This window comes from Hippocampus guttulatus, chromosome 21 (genome assembly GCF_054856545.1).
Source record: "Hippocampus guttulatus isolate MCC_2025c chromosome 21, RoL_Hgut_1.0, whole genome shotgun sequence".
Taxonomy (NCBI): domain Eukaryota; kingdom Metazoa; phylum Chordata; class Actinopteri; order Syngnathiformes; family Syngnathidae; genus Hippocampus; species Hippocampus guttulatus.
Window position 1 is genome coordinate 9,629,455 of NC_141281.1, and position 15,814 is coordinate 9,645,268.

Genomic DNA, 15,814 nt, shown 5'->3' on the forward strand with positions numbered 1-15,814 from the left:
TTAGCGTGTTCGGTTTAGAGTGCCTCGTTGTCACGATGTGGAAAAACCCTGTCATTACCCGCTGGGATATATCTTCGTCGTCATTAAATTATTATTATTATTTTTTTTTAACGATGTATGGACCTTTACTTCAGTATTTTTGTTTTTGCTGTAGCACCTTTGTGTTTTTAATTTTTTTGGGGTAACAAATTCCACAGTCATGCCTTGCTCTCTACTTCCCGACGCTCGGGTGCTCCACTTTTAGTCACCAATCCGCTACAACAGTAGTTCAACTCTACATGCATTCATCCATCGTGTTTTTACTCTCGTGAAGAATTGTCCTCGTGTCACGGCTTTTTCATGGCATTTTGAATTTGTGACGGCTCAGCGGTTCCATGCAATCGTCTGACTCATTTATGAAACAAACTCACCCGGGATGCGCATGGTGTCGCATTTGTGAGATAGCATGCGGGGAGCGCTAAAGGAGGTAATCATGTGTTATTGATGCCCCCCCGGCCTCTGACTGCACTTGTCGCACACGGGAGCCCCCTGACGTGTCGGGGTCACCCTTCAACCGTCATCACAACTCCATCTCGGATTGTGATGCCGCCTCTCCATTGGCCGGCACCCTCGGAGGGAGATAATGTTGACGCAGCATGCCATTAAACAAAATGCAATCATAATTAAAATGATGAGGATAGAGGAGACTTGAATGGATAGATGACAATTTATTCATCCCTTGAAGGAAATGAAATTAAACCATTTCATACTCATAAAAAGAGTGATCACTTTTCACTTCAAGTAAATTGATATTCAGTTACTTTTTCTATATATATTTTAAAGAATGTACGTCATGTGTGCGAAGAAGTTTTTATTACATTTTCCAAGTTTGCGTGCTTTACTCTTCACTTTTTGAGTGCAATACACAACTTTCAAGGTCACAACTTGTGCACAAATGAGTTCATCGCAAATTTTCATTTCCAGATGTTCCATTGCAAAATTGACCCCGATTGGTGTATTTTTACTTCTGCCTGAATCGGCACATTTAAATCAAATTCAATCGCACCCTAGAGAATCGAAACTCATTTGAATTGTTCGTTTTTTAACAACGCCGAGTCCGAATGGAGAATGAGCCAAACAAATGAGGACCGAGCGACGCGCCCTGTGGCGCTCCACGCGTGATTAATGATCATTTACTCAAGCGACTTTCACTGCTCTGGGACTCTCCACAATGATTTTTTTTCAATAACCAGTTGAAAACGGAAATAATAAACGCGACACAGGCGCGGCACTCAATTTACTTCACCAAAGCAACTTCATTTTCCACAACGCAGTGCTCTTAATCCGTCCCTGCCCCTGTTTGATTTATTCCTTTTTCTTTCAGTTTGTGTTGCGTTAAGACTTGCAACCGCTCACCCAAAGAACGAGTCCCGTTTTTCCTTTTCCGATTCCCGCATAACAACCACTTGACGTATTTCTTCCGCTGCACATTGAGTCAGGACCAGGGACAGCTCCCCCCCCCCCCCCTCTGCCAACCCCTTCGCTGGTGTGCAAACGTCTGCACGCTGGTACCTCATCTTTCCACAACCTCCCCCCCACCACTCCCTCAAATGTAACACCCTCTTCTCCTTCTCCCCCCCTCCCCCCCCCCGACCCCCTTTTCCTCGCCTCCTGTCCAATCAGGTCCCCCGAGAACGCACGGGAGAAAAGCGCATCCGGCGGATGGAGCGATGCCTGGCGCGGATGAAAGCGAGAGAGGGCGAGGACGTCGGCGTCATCCGTAGCGCGCAGTAACACGCATCCAGGCGGGCGGGCGGAGCGGTGCTGAGATATGGCGCGATAAGGACTAGCTGCTTCAGCTCCCCGACGCAAGCCAAGCGGGGGTCACATGACAGCAGAGCACACGCACACGCCATCGCGGAGCCAGCCACTCGCTTTTCAGCTGCTTTTTCAACAGCCAGCTTTTACTCCCGACGCTCGGTGAGTACATTTTTTTTTTTTTTTTTTGCCTCGTCTTTTTTTTTTCTTTCTTCCTTCTGCCGCTGGTGTTGTGTGAATGAAGCGCTGGCTGGCATACTAGTGGCGGTGGTGTTTTTTTTTTTTTTTTTTTTTTCCCCTCCAAGTTTCCAGCATGCACTTGTTCTGCTGCCTCGCCACACTTTGCTTTCCAGGCTCGACAGCCTGCAGACATTTTTAGTGTCTTGTGGTCTTTTTTTGGGGAAAGGGTGGGGGTGTTTTTCTTTCCTGTTTTCTTGTATTTTTCTGTCTTTATTTTGATTTCTTTGTGGCTCTTTTGCTTTGGGTGTGCAGTGGATTTCTTAGCAGTCCTTTTTGTTCCCTTTTTTTTTTTTTTTTTTTTTTTGCTTTTTAGGGGACGTTCGGGGACTTTTCTTGCAGCCGAGCTCGCAGGTTTGTGCTTTCTCTCTCTTGTCTTGTTTTGTAGTGGGGTTTTTTTCTCTTTTTGGAATATTTGCTGCTGAGCGGGCTGTGTTTTTCTTTTGCGTGGCCACACGGATGAAAAGACCCCCCCCCCACACACACACACACTCCTCCCGCCGCCCCATGCAGGTTACCACTGTTAATATTTGAACGAATAAAAGGAGGTGGCGCAAACACAACCAAACGCACCTGTGGCTTTTATTTTGTAAGGCGAGCTGCAGCGGCTTTTATTTTGTCAATGTGGCTGGAAGATTGCCTTGACAGGGATGATTGACGTCTGCAACTGCGTGAACGTCGGGATCAGCACACGCGGGCAGAGCTCGTGGACACGTCATTAGGTACACCGGATTATACCCGATACAAACATTGTAAAAGATAATCATGCTCACTTCATAGGGTTAATTTGTAATATTTTCATACGGTGGCCATCATTTTTGGGACTAAATTTGGCTTTGCATCTCAGTGGACCGGCACTCCAAAATACTTTTGTCTCGTCTTGGGATATGAACTTGGACAGTGCCAAAGTGGTGAGCAAATGTGGGTTGGAATCTCGGCTCGGCAGGAGTTTGCATGTTCACCCCGGAGTCAGGTGTGTTCCAAATTCCAAATGTTTGTTGTTATTACATTGAGATTGTCTGGCAACCAGTCCAGGGTGTACCCATTGATTCTCCAAAGGGCTCCAGGGGGCGTAGCCCAGCATTTTTTCAATGGGGTGGCCAAAGAGACACGGCATTTATCATGGTGAGAAAGTTTATGATTTGGATTGACGTTGACCGTAAGAATCCAAGACGGATTCTTTTCAAAATGGCTGGAAAGTTTCCCGGAATTTTTTGCCCCCAAATGTGTCCTGGACAGAGAGTAGCTACGGCCCTGGTGGGCTCACTGGCCAAAAATCACTGCCCAAATAGTCGTCTTGAACATTTTAGTCCAATTTTCTAAATTCAGGCTAAGTGTTCAAGTTTAAACTGTGCGCCCCGGTCACTTTCGATCATGTGATTTCCATGAACACTCGGACTGACTTCGCTATGTGCATTTGAATGCGGGTCGTCACGGCGCTTACTTGGACCCCTCTGGAATTGTTTATTTTTTTAGGTGGTACTTTGTGGTTTGAGAAGGACTTTTGTGGAACAGAGGCGAGATGTCCTGCAATTGTTGACTGTGGCAACCAGTCTGGGGTGCGCCAAAAACCTTCCGCGATAGACTCCGGCTCCTCCGCGACCTAAATATCAAGTCAATATGAAAACACGAGAAGCTACACAGTGTAAATAAATCTCGTGATGGCTGCTGTAAGCCTTGACGGAAATCGTTCTTGGTTTGAGTGTGTGTGTGTGCGCGCGCGTGTGTGTGTGTGTTAGCAGTGTTTAATCAGCTTGAACGACAACCTGGTGCTGAAATCTGATTCTTTTTCAACAAACAGACGTTCCAAATCGTATGTTTTCTTTTTTGTTTTTTGTTTTTTTTGTTGCTTCAAATCACCTTCTCCTTTGTGGTTTTGTTTTATACCAGGTGTCACGATGAGGTTTTTGCGCGAATGCGTGAAGAGATCATGACACTCTCCCGCTATATTGAAGAGACTGGCTTGTGCCATGTTTTTTTTTGTTTTGGCTGGATGTCTTAGAGCAATGTTTCCCCCCTCACTTGGTGATTCCTGCTCTCACTCTCGCGCTCTCGACAAATGAGAAACTAGCAGATAACATCACTTGGACAAAATAAAAAAGGAGACACACATACCCAAAGGAACCAAGCGTGCTTGCTTCAAGCACCGGATTCGTCACGTTTATTGTACGGCTGATACACAAAAGAGAGCTCAACGTTACACAAGTGTTCATTTCATCTAATGAAAGCTTAAGGCTATCATATCATGCAAAAAAAAGTGTGTGTGTGTGTGTGTGTGTGTGTGTGTGTGTGTGTGTGTGTTGCAGTCATTCCAAACCAACAACTTTAACACACGGCGCAGCAACGTGTACCCTCACACACTCGCCGCCTCTTCTTGCTTGTAATTTAAGAGCAAAAGAGATTTTGTTTTGTCTTTTGGGAGCCACTAACTGGACTCAAAGGGGCGCGACCCCCCCTGCCCCCCCCCCCGGCCGCCCCTGGCCTCCCTTGCCCTGGTCCACACGGGCCAATTAGTCACATTTGGCAGGCCGAAATGTCATCATTTCTGGTCAGCGAAACGTTGTCATCGCTTCTATTACAAGCTCCCCCACCACTTCTCCTCCCTCCGGACCGCCTCCTTGTTATCCGGGCCGAGCCCGGTGCCCGTCCGGTGAAATAAGATATAGCCTATATGTGCCCCCCCCCCCCCCCCCACAGCCCCACCCCTCCACTTGTATGAATAAAACATCTGGAGAAAGCCAGCTTGTTGCGCGAGATGTGTTTTAGCTTGTGTGTGTGTGTGTGTGTGTGTGTAGCAACGCAAGGACAATATGTATGCTTCGCATCACACCTTCATTGTGAGTCGGAATTATTTCTTTCACTGCCGTGGACGGTTTGCATTCATCAACCGTTTCGCAACCCAAATGGCTGCCAGTGTTGGGGAACTCTGCTTTGAAAAAAGGCTGCTGGTGTATTTGGTGGCCAGCGGTGAGGTCGTTTTGACTCGATTATACCTCGAGACTCTCCGCGTGATATTTTTTTTCCAGAACCATTTTAGCTGCGTTAATGCCAATGTAATGAAGGTTCCCAACGCTGTTTTTTAATTAATTAATTTTATTTTTATTTTTTAATGAATAACTTCAGTTCTTTAGTTGTGTCACTCTATACCACAGGTGTCAAACTCAAGGCCCGGGGGCCAGATCTGGCCCGCCATATCATTCTATGTGGCCCGCGAAAGCAAATCAAAGATGGCAACTTTCTTGATGCTTGCTAAAATCGCTACCAAAATTTGACCTCATTTGTAATACCATAAGCATTTTCTTGTTACCAAACCCCTTTATTTCAGTCACTTAAACAATGGATGAATAATCATTTATTCTAGACTTCTTTAAATGGTTTCAGTCATAACGGCCCTGCAAGAAAAACGCTAACTAAAATGTGGCCCGCGACAAAAATGAGTTTGACACACCTGCTCTATACTATTTACGTCAAATGTTACCTTTTGGCTCTATTGTTGCCATTTTTAGGCCATGACTCATCCACTTTTGGGGGAAATGGTTTTCATTCTAGATGCAGATGCTGTGTCAAATTTTGGACAATATCATATTCATTGTTTCCAAAAGAGGTGTGCAATGCTTACTGCGCTCGAATGGAGGACGTTTTTTGATTTGAATAATTGGAGATGCGGGCGGCACGGTGGGTGACTGGTTTGCACGTCGGGCTCACAGTGCAGGGATGCAGGGTTCGATTCCGGCTCAGGTGCTTCCTGTGTGGACTTTGCATGTTCCCCCCTGCGCGGGTACTCCGTTTTCCTCCCACTTTCCAAAAACATGCGAAACGTTGTTCATCGTTGTGTGCCCTGCGATTGGCTACTTCCTGTAGCTGTCCCAATACTTTTGGGATGCAGTCCCATGCACGGCAACGGGTTGAGCGAGTCCACGCGCATAATCGAACCGGCTGAGCTGACGGCTTCCTGCGACGGGGCCGCTTCGGCCCGCTTATGAAGCGCCGTGCATTTATTCATTGCGCTCCTCTAATCGCGCCGTTCATCACATTATGTTGAGAAGCGGCGTTAAAAAAAGAAACGCCGCAAATTAGTTTCCCCGGCGTCACCTATTGATCCGACCCTCTCTGTTTCCATTGTGTCTGTGTTGTTGACTTCAACTGGAATCATTCACATTTGTGGCTCCCCCCGCTTGTGTGTCTGTATGCATGAGCTGAGTGGCGTCATAAAAGTTTAACTGCGATATGCAGATTAGCAGCGAACCACAGTTTACTGTTTGTTACCCATAAACATCTATTATCTTACACATATTTAACCCAAAGAAGCTCATTTGTGGTCACTATTTAATAAAATGCTCAATAGGAGGCACTATTAAACCAAACGCAGTGAACTCCCATTCAACGCAGGGGAAGGAGGGGGGATATGTTCCAGTTACTGTCAAGTAATACAAGCCTGTCACATAACATCACTTGGAGGAAGTGAAAAGACTTGCGCTCACGCTTCTCCAATTAAGCTGCAAAACGTGCTTGCTTCAAGTGGTTGATTCGTAAACAAAAACAGTTCAACATTGTCGATTTAAATATCAAACCGTTCAACCAAACCCTGTAATATCACTAGCTTAACGCTAACGTAATGAGAAATACTATAGAGGGGCTAACAGAAATGAGCACAGTTGGAACGATAACTCCAAAACCGTCACACAAATGGCTACTTTGCACATTCAGAGCAGACAACAAAAACTAAGAAACGGCCACTAGCTTAACGCTAACATATTGTGAAACGCCAACGAATGGCTCAATTAGCGTAGCTGTGACTGTAATTCTCAATCTTCAAACGATCGCTTCTTTACACACACGGTGCAGCAAAACATATAAACAGCATATGACCAAAAAAAAAAAAGAAGTGAGCATTGTATAAAGTTTTAATGACGTTATATCTCACGCTCAGTGCTGCTGGCCATGTTGTGGCGCATTGTGGTACTACAGTGGAGGCGAACGGCTCAAAATTGGGATTTTTTTTTTCTTCTGTGATGATAACTCCTAAAAACGATCACCAAAAAAATGTAGCAGGGTTCATTTTCAACTGTTGATTGTAGTCTGATGCATTCACACCCACCTATAAACTGTGTGTTTGTGTGTGTACGTGCGTGGGTGTGTGTTGTGTGAACATACAAAAGGCTGTGCTATAATTAATATTGATTGTTGCTATGGAGCGATGGCGTTATCGGAGATGACGCACGGAGGGTTGCCGAGGTAACGGCGTGACTGATAGCCAACGAGCGACGTCATCCTCGACGTCGTCCAGCCTGACAAGCTTTGAGTGTTTTCGCAGGCAGTTGTCGGCATAGCTTTGGAGTGGGGGGGAGAAGAAAAAAAAACGCGCCTGACGTGAACTTCCTCGAGGGGGAACTCCGCAAAGCTCTCGGGGGCGCCTGCCAAAACGCTCCCACGGGGATCCGCGGTTTGCAACCAGCTGCAAGCGCCACCTTCCCAGAAAGCTCCGTGTGAAGTGTTGTGCCAACTCTTGTCCAGATTGCTGAAGAGGGTGCGCCGCTTCAAAAGTTTGTGGAAGGGTGGCGGGTTTGTTTTGACAATAGTTTTTGGGAAGGGGGTGTTTTCGGGATAGAGGTAGCGCACCAAATGTCCAGATGTTGAAGGGGATGCATGGCTTGATAAGATTGAGAAAGGCTATGATCGCCGTTTTTGCGTGAGAAGGGGTGTGTCAACTCTTGACCGGGGGTGCACCGACTGATTTAAAGTTGTTGAAGGGGGGTGTATGGCCCAAAAAGTGTCAGCTGTTGTCCACATGTTGAAAGGGGGCGTGTTACTTGGTGAAAGGTTAGTCGTCTTTCCTTTGTGAGAAGCTTCAAGAGATTGTGAAAGGCCGACTCAACATTTTTTTAGGGGGGTAAGATTCTGGGATCCTAAAACATTATTGACTTCAGTTTCAAACCCAACACATGGGAAGGTCCCAACTTCGATTTGTGCCAGTGGGAAGGTTCAGGTGCAGCCAGCGCGATGCTAGCTAGCTGGCTAGCCCCGTGGCTGTGCGCACCCCTCCGGGGGCAAAAACATGTTTTCCCCTCAAAAAGATTTGGCAAGGACGGTGACGTCTGGAATTAGTTTCGAGTGCCACAGTGGGGAAGCGGAACACACTTGTGCATCCTGTGATGCCTTGTGTGTGTGTGTGTGTGTGTGTGTGTGTGTGTGTGTGTGTGTGTGTGTGTGTGTGTGTGTGTGTGTGTGTGTGTGTGTGTGTGTGTGTGTGTGTGTGTGTGTGTGTGATTATGTCCACTGGCCCTCTTAGCTTAATCTGCATTAAAGGACAAAAACATCTGCCTCACTAAAGTTGAACCCCGCTAATGTTTTCAGGCAACAATTAGACGCAGTTTTCAGCCTCCATGTCCAATGAGCTTGTTGACGTCTTGCGGCCACACGAAATGATTCAGTCATTGCTTCATCCTCCCTATTGATTTTTTTTTCCTCCTCCTAGTTTTCCCATCCAGTTTTGACATCTGAGAGGAAGAATCTTTTTTTCTCTTTCAATTTTAAATTGGTTGTTTATTTTCATACTGCTGTTCTGTTTTTTTTGTATTTGTAAACATAGATGTTCATTTCAGTTCATAGTAGCTTACGAAATGTCCTTCCATACTTAACTTTTGCATACTTATCTGTCATGTCCTTGCTTATGATGATACTAATGCAGCGTGTTATACCGGAGACAAATTCCTTGTGTGTTCAACATACTTGGCCAATAAACATGATTCTGATTCTGGAAGAGGCTCTGAACACAGTAAAGGGAGCATATTATTTACTTTCAACATAAACGCAGCAGTTTTAAAAGACACCAGAGTGGACAATTTAAGAATATGTGAATTTCTGAATTATGAATTATTCGCAGTCCCCCCCACGATAGTTTCTTGAGGTCAAAACCATCATTTCATAGTGTTTACTTTTACTTGTTACTGTTTTCAGAAGCTCTGTTAAATCAGACGCAGAATAAAGCAGTCGTATTATCAGCATAAAGAACACATTTGGTTTACTTTGAAACCTTCTGGATATCATTTGTATACAAGATAAATCATACTGGTCTGAGAATTGATCCCTGCGGATCCCCACATCTTGCTTTCATCACTTCTGATTTGACCAAGAAAAACCCTTTAGTTAGTTTATGATATTCTTCATCCACACAACAATTAAATGAATGGGAAATTTGACTTGAACATCTTTGACATGATTAAAATGACCCCGCGTGATAATGCAGTACAACGCGGCAATAATCACAAATGAAAAAAAAAGTGCCGTCGTGATTGTTTTCAGCATCATGTTGGGGAATTCAAACGTAATCATGCCCATTATGGCTCTCATATTACACATGCAAATGGGTGGTAATTGCGGACACGGGTTCTGGAATATTCTGCCAAATTAGCGCTTCCATTTGGCCGGGTGGCTCCCGTCCCAGCGAGCGTAATCACGCCGCTAATTAGCTCCACCGCCGCCGCCGCGCCTTCAAACAATTTCAAAAGCAATTTCGGCTCGGTTTTCTTTTCTCCGCAGAGGATAGGCAGGAAAGGAATTTGGGGAGCAAAACACATGACAAGGACGCGTCCTAAAACAGCAAATCCTCCGTGAAACCCGAAGCATGATTCATGTGGAATATTTTTACCTCGTGCGTGTGTTTGTGAGTGGGTTTCGCTATAGGGAGTATTACAAGAGACACTTGTACACAACCTTGCCGAGACAAAACAAAACACTTAAGCCAAGCCGGAAACCAAATACAGATGATACGTACTCAATTTCACTTTGTTTTGAGAACCGCTTGCATTATTTTGGAGTTGATTTGGATGTTTTCGATTCGGTTGCGCAATAAAGTCACAGAAGGCTCAATTCTACGCTGCTGTCATCGTGCAGAAAACAGAATTCTCATTTCGCTCTCAACTCTCAAGCATCTTTTCTTGAAATGAAATGTCACACATAAATTCCATTTTTAATTTGAAATCTTTGAGTCGAATCTTTATCTGAAATTTCATTGTGTCCAAAAAACAAAAAAAATACCTCATAAAATCATTACATCCAGAATGGAAAAAATCCTGATGCCAAAAAAAAAAAAGTTTTATGTGACCCTCCCAAAATGTCACGTGTTGTTTGGAGCAAAATTTTATAATGTCAAAAAAAGGCGAAATTATTCCTGCAAGACGTCAATGTGCCCGACTCATATTCGAACGCCCTCCCGGCCCCCTCCCCCCCTCTTATTGCCTTTCTTTTCCCATCTCATCTCAAATCCAATCATGGCAAAACTTGTATAAGGTGATTGTTCCATCAGCATTAATTTTATCGTAAAGATGTCCCACGACCGGAAGATTAATTCCATATTTCCTTTTTTATTACTCGCCCAGATCATTATTTCCTGCCGGCCGCTCAAAAATCAAAATGAAAAAAATTAAATAAAATCGTAAAATAGGACGCCACCATAGAAACTGAGCAGGATGTAAGCGTTAAGTACAGTAATTTGATTACTTCACACCATTGCCCTTTGGGAGTAATTAGGAATGTGACAGGCGTGTAACTTAGCATTGAAGGCATTTTTTTTTTAGGGGGGGGGGGTGCTCCACATAAAAAAGTGCCTTTGTTGTCTTATATAAGTCACGCAAATGGAGCGAGTGCTGCTCGTCTGCGTGCTCAAGCGTGTTCATTGCAGCCGGGCCCCCCTTGTGATTAGAGATGGCAATTGTGCGCCGTCCTCATTTGTTTCGCCGGCGATAGCTCATTTCCCAGACAAAGCGCCTCTTAAAGGGCCCCCCCGAATGCAAAAAAAAAAGTGCCGCTGAGTCACGTCAGCCACGTCATCGGGGGAAATCAAAACGCTGTCAACACTCCACGTCGCTTTTCCTCGCTTCTTTTCATTGCCGAGCCTTCCGCGAGCTTTTTTATTTTTAGACGGGCCGCTCGCTGATTTTTATCTTCGATAGGCTGGCACTCACTGACCTTTTATTTTTTGCACTACGGACTGCGTACACGTAAAAAATGTTCAAGTATAGAAACAAATAGAAAAAAACATTTGTAGAGAGTCAATTAAGGTCACCTGTAAATGTTATATGGTAACGGATGGTACAGGACTAAGTCAATCGCTTTCTAAACTTGGCCAAAAAGAAATTAGGCTGACCTTCAACCTTTTGGCGATAGAGGCGGCAGCCAGCTGACAAGATGGACGGGGATGGACGCCGTCACCGGGAGCTTGATTGCAGTCATTGTGTACGCTGGTGTTTGATGATAATTACACGTCCTGTTGTTTGCGCGCCGACATCAATATTTCATGAGCGCCCGGAGAATTTTTTTCCCTGCCCCCCGAAAAATATACAAACTTGCCCTGCGGCACTACAGTAATAATGACTTGCACACTCACTGGACGCTTTATTGGGTACTCCTGAGCGCTTTTTTTCGTTTTTTTGTTTTTTTTAATGGCGACTTCTCAAAACGGTCACCAAACTTTGACGCTATGCTCAAAAGATAGCACAAAAGGCAAATCTGTTGAGTGGGCAAGAGGCAATTGTCGGCCGTCATCGAGATTTCCATAAAATGCAAATGCACAAAGTTAAAATATTCGGAGCAGCTCCCGGTGTGATATGATATCGAGCGTAGCAATCAAAATGGAACTTTATCCTGAGAGAGACGGGCTTTGTTTTTGTATTAGAAATATCGCAAATCAAAAAAGGGATTACAACCTTGACAATTTTTGCCATCTTTCCATTACAAAATTTGAAAACCTTGCTACAATGTCAAGTATTCCGTGTACATCGTAAGTGTCCTCTCAGAACGACTCGTCGAAACCGCCGGCAACAAAAGCGAGTGCACCCCGAAGTGAAAACGTCCTGAATGTGTTCATTGTTGTCTTCATGAAAATATCTTGTGAAATCTTCCCCCGCCCCCAAAACGTGCATGGCATATTCACTTTGTGGGCCATTTTAGCGACATCTGTTCCTCATGACGTTTCTGGCGAAGACGCGATACGCGTGGCTCATTCTGTCTCAATCGAAAGCGTTCATTTCTCTCTTTGTCCTTGGCCGCCTTTTTTAAAGACTACAGCGAGTTAGCGTTGCGAGACAACAGACCACTTTTAAAATCCATAACGCAGATGTTGCAGGCAGCTCGTTCCTCTGCAAAAAAAAAGAAAAAGAAAAAGAAGGTGACAAACGCACCGCGCACCACCATCGTCAATCACAAAATACTGTAATGAGGTTATTTTTCTTATTCCCCCCCCCCAAGAACCAGTTAGTTAATATGTATTTATTCACTTATCAAATGAGAAGTGATTAATACCGGGGTAAGTAATTGAATTATGATTTTAAAAATGTACTGTATATATTAATGTGAGACTGTTTTACACTTTTACACAGTGAATTTAAACACCATTCACGCAGCAGTTTAGCGAATCGTGGACAATTTAATCATAAAAAAAATATGCTTCGGGCTATTTTAATGCCACCCCCAGTTAAAGTAATCCTGTCACTTAAAACAATTACACTTTGTGTATTTAAAACAACCATAGCTCCGCCTTTCAGTCCGCTAGCTTAATGCTAATGCTAATTCGCATCTATTCCGCACAGCTTTAATTAACTCCAATCAACGGAATGAAAACAAATTGTTAGTTATCGTAAGATAGGGCGGCCATTCCCAGACATTTAAAGCCACGCACCCTTGCAAAAAAAATTATGAATCAATAAATAAATAAATAAATAGATAGATAAATAAATCTAAACAAAGACAAAAGGAAAGGGTAAATTATTACGCTATACCAAACCACCATAACATATTTTGTCGAGCGCACCCAACGGAAGGCACTGGCGCCCCCCCCCCCCCGCCCCCCCTACGGATTGAAACGCTTCGGATGCAATGCCACAACGTCTTTGTTCCCGTGTGCTGCACAAGCGTAGAAAGCGTGCGTGGCCACGGGCCACGTGGCATGTTCACTCTCATCACGCAGACGAGAGATCTTTGTCACACTGGAAGTTTTCCCAGGTGATGCCTCATCATGTTAGGCCAATCATGCGCAAATATGCAAGAAAAAAAAATGTAGATGAATGAATTACTTTTTATACTGGTTCTGCCATCCAAATGGATGTTTATTGTAGACACGGTGGCTAAAGGTTCTGTTCCATTTCTTGAATTCTTAATTCCACAATGAGCAGGACGGAAGGGAGGAAGGATAGAAAGTCGGAAGGAAACTAAGTGGGCTAACTTCTTTAGATAAGATAAGATAAGATAAGATATCCTTTATTAGTCCCACACTGGGGAAATTTACAGCCTCCAGCAGCAAGAATGTTTAGCATGTACTGGAAGTTAACTTTTATATTTATTTATGTGCTTTAAAAAATGTTTTTCAAGATTTTAATTCAGCAATGTTGTCATGTCAATGTGTCAAGTGTCAGTGTCTTTCATGCTAGCCTAATGTTCACTTAACATTTTCTGACAATTGATTTACGCTTCATCTGTTGAGCTTTCATATTAATTTGCTCTTGCTTTTGTCACATATTCCAACTCCCATGACAATGTAAAATAATTCTCATGGTAATTAACCAGTGTTGAGTTATGACAGCACGTCAATTCATGCTAGCTGAAGCCTAAATGCTAAAAATTATTATACAACATGGAGTGGTAAAAAGACAGCCAGTGGTACAAAATAGAACTAATAAAAAGTGCTAAAAATGTTTTGACTTACAGGATGACGTGTTAACATAATAAATAGTGCAAAAGATCATCTTGTCCTCTTTTCTGAGTCGCCCGCTAACTGCTTTAGCATGTGCGTCAAGTGAAACAGCAAGAGGATTTACGCTTCCACCATTGACCTTATAATTATTTCAGCTTTTTTTTTTTTAATCACATACTTCAACTCTTACGACAATGTTAATGTCAGAGCTGTGCAGAGTCTCGATAATAGGTCAGTGACCGGCCTTTCTTGCCAGCTAAATGCTAAAATGCTAAATAAAATTAGCATACCACCACACAGGAGCGGAAAAAAAAGATAACTACTTGTACAAACAAAATAAATCAAAAGCTTCAGCTAAGAGTATGACACATGATATATTTGCCTACTTTGACCATGCAGTGTTGAATCTCAAGGAAAGGCCTTTGATGACAGCTAAATGCTAAAATGCTAAATGAACCAGTTTGGGGTGTTGCCCAAAGACAGCAGGGATCGGCTCCAGCACGCCCGCAACCCTTGTGAGGATTAGAAAATGGATGGATGTCTAGTTGGACGGATGGAATTTAACATCCAGCCACACTGGAGTTGTAAACAAAATTCCCGCTAGTACAAACAAAACTTGAAAAGACTTCCAAGCATGCTGACATGACATATTTCCAGAATAACGTTGGCTTCACGTGGAAAATTGGTTTACGATTTATTTACTGCCTTTTTTTTTTAAATCCCATATTCTGACTCCTAACACAATGCTAATGTAATGGCTGTGTCATAAGTCAAGGAAAGGCCTTTCATATGCTAGCACAGCCGTCACGTCCGCGCAGGGCTGATGGTAAATAATGTGGAGGCCAGGTTGATGGATGCGCCGATGGTAAACAGGGTGGATGTTGGATGACGGATGTCACGATGGCAAATACCGTCGATGATGAATGGAGTGCAAAGGTGAGGGGGAGGGAACACGGGCGGGCAAAGAGCCAGTGAGCCTCGAGCGCCGTTCTACCATGACGAGGTTATCCCGTGAAGGGAGCCCGGCCTCAATCCGATCCAGCTCCGCCGGGCAAAAGCAAAAAGGCGGCTTTGATTATGGCACGGCGGTGCTTATAATTGTATTAAAGTAAAGCCCTAACTTTAAAATAAGCAGGGTTTTAGTTTCAGGTGATTCCACTTCAAGGCCGACGAGAGGGGAAGCTTACATGTAATACTTTGCAAATGAGCAGGAAAAAGCTGTTTACGTGACTATTTGGAAGGCCCGACGTCGCCTCGTCTGTCAGCGCTTTGACGCCGACGCTTTGATCTGCCGGCGACCCCTTTGCCTTTCCTGCGTCGCGTGTCGTGCAGACGCCCCGTCAAAAGATGGAGAACGACGTCACCTCGCGCCCTGTTTAGCGTTTGATGGATCTTTTTCTAAACACTGATAGCGCTCTATTTTTAACGTTGGTTACCTCTGCCAAGGAGGTCACGTTGTCAACAGCCTGCATCAATTTTGATTATTTATTGTGACTAACTTCCTTTCTGCGTTTTTTTTTTGAGAAGTGTTTTTTTATGATTGATATCTATTTTCAGTGTTTCCATTGTGTTTAACCAAGACTGTACAATTTAACAAGGTAGTACCTGTCAGTTCCGCTTTCTTCCCCGTGTCATGTGCACACTCAGGGCGAACAACGAGGCCTTCTAAAGTGGCCACCCCATAGGGCTATCCAAAGTAAAGTACTGTAGTAGCATCAGAGTGTAGGCTTAGCTAGCTAGGTACTACTACTGCTAGCTAGCTAGCTAGCTAAGTCTACACTCTGATACAGGTACTACTACTGCTAGCTAGCTAGCTAGCTAAGTCTACACTCTGATACAGGTACTACTACTGCTAGCTAGCTAGCTGCATGTCGCAAAAAGAAAAATGAAGGTGTCTCAGGATTTCCAAGTGCGACATCAGGTCCCGCTTTTTTAGCCACCGCCTCCCAAAAAATCTAGGGAACTGAAATAGTTTCACGCTGTATCTCCACATTGGAGTACGACATAGTTCTCAGGATTTGAACCCTTTTCAGCACTTTCACAGCCGCAGCTGTTGTGAACGCGCTAAATAAATACAGACGTATTATATTGTAT

At 44.1% G+C, this 15,814-nt stretch overlaps 1 protein-coding gene across 5 annotated transcripts in view; it reads left to right on the plus strand.

Moving 5' to 3' along the window:
* The first annotated feature begins 1,663 nt into the window (after positions 1 to 1,663).
* ralylb (RALY RNA binding protein like b) overlaps positions 1,664 to 15,814 on the plus strand; it is a 44,534-nt gene continuing 30,383 nt past the window's right edge. The window contains exons 1-2 of one of the 5 annotated variants that reach the window (XM_086102165.1): positions 1,665 to 1,959; positions 2,351 to 2,388. The gene's annotated coding sequence lies outside the window, so the exon portion shown is untranslated. The other 4 variants (XM_086102167.1, XM_086102163.1, XM_086102164.1 and 1 more) reach the window with 4 other exon arrangements.